The following is a 7,140-nucleotide window of genomic DNA, read 5'->3' on the forward strand; positions in this document are numbered from 1 at the left end:
CAAGTTGTGTTGCAGCTTTCGCTTGACAATTCTAGTTAAAGTATACTTAGTTACCTGGATTTGACTATTTCTAGTTAAACTGATATAATATACAAGGGAAACATAGGGAAGTGTTGATTATGTTCATTAAGACTGTGCCAGTTTGTAACCTTCAGGTTACCTACAGGTCTCTGAATCCTCCCATGACTGCTGAGATTTTGGTGTCAGGATGCACCAGAACTGAAGAGAAACTTTTCAATTAAATCCTTTCCAGTTAACAAAATGTTTGGCAGAAACACGTCAGTTTAGGAGAAAATGTTTCCTCGCTCTTGGTTGGAGTTTCTGGCCAGAAAAAAGGAACAAAAAAACTGATTTCAGGACTCACCTGCCACAAAGTGAAAGGGAACAGGTCTCATGCACAAGCAAGTGCTGGCAGCTGCCAGGTTTGGTTAACAAGGTCCATGGAGAAGACTTGGTGCTTATATCAGAGGCAACTGCTGCTCATAAATAACTGCTAAGGCGATTGCAGTGTCACCTGAGGCAACATTAAGACCATCAGGCCTGTCAAGTCCTTGGGATCCCATCCAAAGCCTTTGAAACATAAGAAAGTCTCATTAATCAAAGTAACTTCAAATCATGAAGTTAACTGTTGATCTGCAGGTAGAGAAAGTGAGACACAGAGCAGCCATGTCCTGTCACAGTCCCAGTCCCAGGTAACATCCACCTGCTTACAGAGGGTTATTACTGCACGAGAAAAATAAGAACGTGAAGACAGTTTCTCGCTGGACAAATTTAACTCTTATGTTTTGTTCTTTTGCAAGTTATTCAGAAATTACCTGGGAGCTGTCGCTGCATAGTTGGGTCAGCAGTTCCAGCACATGTTTACAGATTAAAAAATTATCTTTCATGGAGTATTTGCTGTCTCTGACATGTGCCACATGTATGATAGATTGGCAGGGTGAAAACTCTGAGCATGAGAAATGTGATGATTCACAAGAAGGGCTGTTCTTGGCAAAGAAAATGAGGTTTCCCACTGGCAAAAGTTGACCATCGTGTGGTAACTCAGAACAAGGGCAGAAAACTCACTTCCTCCACAGGCACCATACACCATTCTGTCCCTGAAGAGCAAATTAAAAGTTTCCTTAGGTTGTTGAGATCAGGGATCCAGAGATATGTACTGTGGTTCCTCTTCCTCATTGACAGCAGCAACTTCCACTGCTAATCACACTAAACTGAGCTTTTTCACTTCATTCTTTAGACTTGGTAAATAGTGTTGAGCAACCATCCTTTTTCCAGGGATTTGAATTCAAAGCTCTTGCAGTTTTTTCTTCCATGCACACTTTCAGTCATTGCCAACTTTTCCTTCTTTTCTTTCCTTTCTTCCTATTTCCAGGTCTGGTGGGACATCAGACTTTCTTAAGCTTCTACTTTTTTAAGGGCTTGGCACAGAGATATCATCTTGATCCCTGTGGCCTCTGAGTAAATTCAGTGATTCTTTCCTGCTATGGTTTCCCCTCTTGAGAAGAGGCTCCTTTTCACTGCAACTTTTTGCTGACAGTGTTGCTTGCTTTCTCAAGAGTTTAATAGTTGTAGGCTTTGATAATTTTTTTTCCCTCCTTGCCAAAACCCAAAATATTTAAATGCTTACCTTGCCTTGCACAATGAAAAGAACCTACTGTGTTTAAACATGGGTTTGAGAGTTCAACATCTAGGCAAGAGGAGATTGCCAATGTTTTGAAGTCATTCATTTCCAAAACAGAGGGGAAAGCAGTTCTGCCATGATCTGTATTTTATCACCTAGCATGTTATTTGTAAGCCAGGAGGACAGAAGGGACATTTTCCCTCTCTTGTATTGGCCAGAATAACTCACAGTACTTTTTAAAATCAATTATATCACGTAGCGGGTTTTCAGTGGTTCAGCCTGGAGCTGCTGTCAGATCTTAGAAAACAGCATTGCCAAAGACCTTGGGGAGCCCTTGATCCAGCCCCAGGGTGTGATCAAAAATATCTATGTAAACTCTGACTGATCTTTTGCTACCCTAATTTACTAAAAATTATTTTTCTGCATCAGACTTCAAGCCCTTCCTTCTGAATATATCCCTTCATGCTTTACAGGCTGCTCATGCAGGAGAACTGGCCTCCCTGATACAACCTCATCCATGGTCAGAGTTTGAATCTGTCCATCACCTTCAGTTCCAACCTTGCTGCTTAGCTGTAGAAGAAGGTTTATTCTTAAGACTTTGGTTTCTTTTAATAAAAGTGAAAATCTCCAAAATACATATATTTGAGGCTATGTAGTTGTGTTTTCCCTATGGATGTGGTATTGGAGGGTTCTGGAGGTATAAAAACTACAGCTACTCTTAAATATTTTTAAAACTTTTGGTAAACTTTTTTTTTTAAGTGAGAACAGGTGGTTTTGTAGAATCTGAACGACTGTACAGGCAACAAATCAATAACCCTTTCAAAGACAAGATTTCTGGACTCCTGGGTAAGTCTCCAGGTCACAGCAAAACTGCAGATGGAAAGTGGTGCTTGTTTTGCTCCTGTTCTGTGGATGCCTGAGAGCAGATCCACTTCCTAGGGGCCATCTACAAAGGTTATCACTAGAGGTCTAAGAAAAGTGCTGGCCTTGGCAATTCCTACCTTTATTGGCCCTTTTTTCATAAAGGTGGGATACAAAAAGATGACATACAAGAAACTGGAGAGGCATTGGCTGTCAGTCCCAAGTGAGGAAATTTATTCCAAGAGAACCATGAAGTCCTAGGAATTGAGCACCAAACCAGATTTTTGGAAGGGAGGTAGTATTTCTGTTGGAGTGGGACAAATGATCTATAACATCTATTAACTAACACCTCCCCTAAATAAAACTTCACCAGAAGCTTTGATGGGCCATGCTTTTTTTCTCCTCCTGTGTTTATTTAAATAGGTTGATTCAATTCCAGTGGTGAATGGCAGCAAAGGTGAAAACCTCAGCAGTGCCACTAAGTGAAAAACTGTCCTGCTCTAGCAAAGTTGTTCCCTTCAGCAACCCCATCTCTCACTGTCCTACAGAGGCAGCTGCTGACAATGTGATAGGGAATTTTGCAGTAGGTGACTCTTCGGCCATATAGACCTATACAACAGAGAATTTGCTCAAGAATAGACTTGGTTACCAAGCCCAAAATACCTGCAGATAGTCACCTGTGTCTATTTGTATATAAAATTGTCATTGCATTACAGCCAGCAATGTTGATAAAGGTTAATTACTTAGATAAATTGAAAAATCTATGTTCATTTACAAATGGACATAAAATGAAGTCTCAATTATTATAATTTATTTACACTGTCAACTTAGATGAAAGCATGTTTAAAAATATTGCTGAAGGCTGGGGCTCTGGGGCCTGATTCTTCAAACCCTCACCCTTTGAGTGGCACCACTTGAGTCAAGAGCATTAAGAGAGAATAAGGTTTGTGTTTTGCCGAGAAATAAAATGGATCTCATTTAAGAATAGAGCACGTCAAGAATTCCTTCCTTGCCCAGAAGTCATGCATATTTAATTTGGATAGTCTAGAGCATTTTTGTGCTACAGTAAATTCATAGCAAATATAAAGAGACACTTCCATATATTTATTATTCCAGAGAGACTTGTAGATGGATTTCACCTCACTTACCATACCACAAGCAAATTATGTTGAAATCCTTCCAAGATCTGAAATGATATGTTTATAAATTCTCCTTATTGAACTCTTGGCCTCAAGTAACTTTATTATAATAAAACATTTACGTGTTCTATTTATTTATTTATTTATTGAAATGCTTTCTGTTTACTGTGAGAGAGGTGGCAGCAGTTTGTAATTTCACATCCATCAGCTGAATTTTATGCTGCAAAACAATCATGAAGCATAAATGCACCAAACAAAAAAACAACACCCCAGTGTATCAGATATGTAATGAATTTCTGCATGTACTGTTGTTTTCATTATGCTGATTTACAGCCACTTTAATGTACCCAGTCTTCTTAAACAACTTAGAGTTGATTGTTCTGGAACTAGACTGCAATTCAAGATTACACAGTGGCTCTTTGCCATCTTTTAGGAAAATTCTAAACCCCTCTGGGGGCAAACAGCCTTGGATTAAAGAGTCTGGGTTACTCAACTTACAAATGATGTTCCAGCCACTAAAACTAATTGCTCAAACGTGGTGGAAGCAAAAGCAACACAACTGGAGCCGGAGACACAGTGAGGGATCACAGTGTCCACAGGCATATTGGTCCTGAAGTCTTAAGAATTCCTGATGCGCTCAAAGTAACTTTGCTTGAGGATTTGCCTTTAATGAGCTGATGCAGTTCTGGCATTCCTGTGTGTTATTTGTATTCACATGCAATAGCCTGGCACAGTCCTTCTTGACAGTGGCACACTGGCTGGTACGTGCAGGCAGGAAAACACACAGCGTAAAAGCCTTGCTGCAGGAGGACAGAGCTTTCCAGCAAGGTCAGTATTTCAACCAGTGCCCCAGGTCTCCAGAGGCTGGAGGAAGGAGAACCGCTTTGAAATAGAGTCAATATCTATGTACCTGCTATGCTTCCAGGAAATGTTTGCATCCTTCAAATAGCAGAGGAAAAAAAGGCAAGTTTATACATCTCAGAGACAAATCAATGTCACTACAACCCTGCAGCCCTGTTACAGAAAAGCGTCCCCCAAGCTTTCATTTTCTGTTCACTGCCATAGGTTTAGTCCAAGGATAGCTTTTAATATTGGTTTTCTAGAGTTTCCAATTCACCACACTGCAATGCCCTGTGATGCTGGTAGGTCCACAGCATCCCTGCTATGGATGGGGTGCCCCAGTCCCAGCTCCATAGCCCGGGAGCTGCCCGGAGACCAGAGCCTGGGTTCACACAGCTGGGCCCCTCCTGTCCAACCAAGATGCCCCTGCGCAGCCCCCAATCATGGTAGGGAGTGATACATTTACAAGTTACAGAAATGCTTCTTCAGATGTTACTCAGTGGTTCCTTGGCTCGATGAGCATGAGGCTAAGCCAATAACTGTTTGTCATAACTGTGATTAAACCAAATTTGCTGGTTAATAGCAAGGCCTGGGAAGCCAGTTATTAAACTTAACTAGAAAACACTCCACAAAACCTTGTGAACCTCACCCTGGCCACGGACTATGCTGGGAAGGGGCTTTGCCTTTTCTTCCTTAAGCATCTCCAAGTATCACTGCTGTTGCAGTCGCTATCACTGAGTTCCTCTCCATCTCCCTCTGCTTTGTCAAGACAGCTCTGAGCAGCACCTGGGACTGAGCAGCACCTGGGACTAAGCAGCAGCCACTAATGTTGCAGGTGACAAAATCTCCCTGATTCATTCCCAAATCTGACTTTTCTGCACTGATGTGGCCTCACCTTGAATACTGTGTGCAGTTTTGGTCACTGCACTATAAGGAAGATATTAAGCTCTTAGAGAGCATCCAGAGGAGAGCAATGAAGATGGTGAAGGGCCTTGAGGGGAAGCTGTGTGAGGAGCAGCTGAGGGCATTTGGTTTGTTCAGCCTGGAGGAGACTGAGGGGAGACCTTGTTGCAGTTACATCTTCCTCAGGAGGGGAAGAGGAAGGGCAGGCACTGATCACTCTGTGGTGACCAGTGACAGGACCTGAGGGAATGGTCTGAAGTTGTGTCAGGAGAGGTTTAGGTTGGATATTAGAAAAGGTTTCTTCCCCCAGAGGGTGGCTGGGCACTGGAACAGGCTCCCCAGGCAAGTGGTCATAGCACCAAGGCTGACAGAGCTCAAAAAGTGTTTGGATGATACTCTTGGGCACATGGTGTGACTCTTGGGGATGGTCCTGTGCAAGGCTAGGGGTTGGCCTTGATGTTCCTTGGGGGTCCCTTCCAACTCAGCATTTTCTGTGATTCTGTGATTTTCTTGCTCAGCACCCTCTGCTTCTCTTTACTGCCCAGCACCAGCATCCTTGCAGGAGCAGCCCCTGAAGCTACAAAGCCATAAATGCCAGCAGTGACTGTAGCAGGAGTTAAAAGCAAGTGCTGCACTAGAACTTGCTGCCAGAAATGTGGCTGAAATTACTACTACTGATCTCTCTTTTAATCTTATCTCTTTTACAGGCTCTCTCATCAGCTTCTCAGTGAGCTGTAAGTATTGTAATAACATTAATTAGGTGTCCATTAGTATCACAGATATCACTTTTCATGCAGCATTACGGAGATACGGATTTATAAAATGTCAATATTTTCTTTCCCTGCAATATGTTAATCGTGCTGCAAGTTGCCACATGAACAGGCTTCATGGAGGCTGGGATATTTATGCTGATTTAACATTTACAAGCCGCCAGTCTGCCTGGGCACTGCGCTCTGCACAAACACATGTGAAAGGCTAATGGGCTGGACTGAAAAATGTGTCTGACTTAAGTAATTTTATAAACACTTTAAACACATTAGGACACTTACACTGCTCTGCAGACACAGGGCCTGGTCCTATTTGCTGTCAAACTGGTGGCAAAATTCCCACTGCCTTCCCCGAGACCCAGCTCACTGTGCCTTAACTAAACAAATGTGCTATAAATGTGCAATAAATGTATAGTAAATGTGCAATAAATGTAGAAAATGCAGAACCACTTCCACCCATAGTGGAGAATACCTCAAGTACAAGATACATGGGACCATGCCTGGGCTGGACTGAGAGCCTGTGATGTCGAGGAGCGTTTGAAAAAGGGTTTATTGCTCCCCTGTTCTCAGGGTAGGTGCCTGCAGGACCTGTGCCATGTTCAAGCTGCCTCATAGATACTTGTATGTCCTGTGATTCAGTTACACATATTGTGATGCCCTTTTGGGCTTAAGGCTGGACTAAATGGACATGTGACAGAGCTCCTCAGTTGGGCTGCAGTGTTGGACAGACAAGTGGATCAGGGCACAGACAAGAATGTTCCCCAAACTTCACACTGCAAGGGGCTAAGATGATGGGACGTATCAACTAATGCCTCTCAAACATATTGATTATCTTCTTAAACACAGGTCAAGTTAGAAAAGATGTTATGTGGCTTCACCATAAGCTTTTCCTTCCCATCAGCATCACCTTGCCAACTGCCACTCCAGTTCTCCAGCCACCCTACCCTTCTTCTCCATGACCCCCTGAGTCCCCAGAGCATCACCCTCCTCATTCTTCACCTCCCTCCTT

Source organism: Corapipo altera, unplaced genomic scaffold (genome assembly GCF_003945725.1).
Source record: "Corapipo altera isolate COAL_440 unplaced genomic scaffold, ASM394572v1 47, whole genome shotgun sequence".
Classification (NCBI taxonomy): Eukaryota; Metazoa; Chordata; class Aves; order Passeriformes; family Pipridae; genus Corapipo; species Corapipo altera.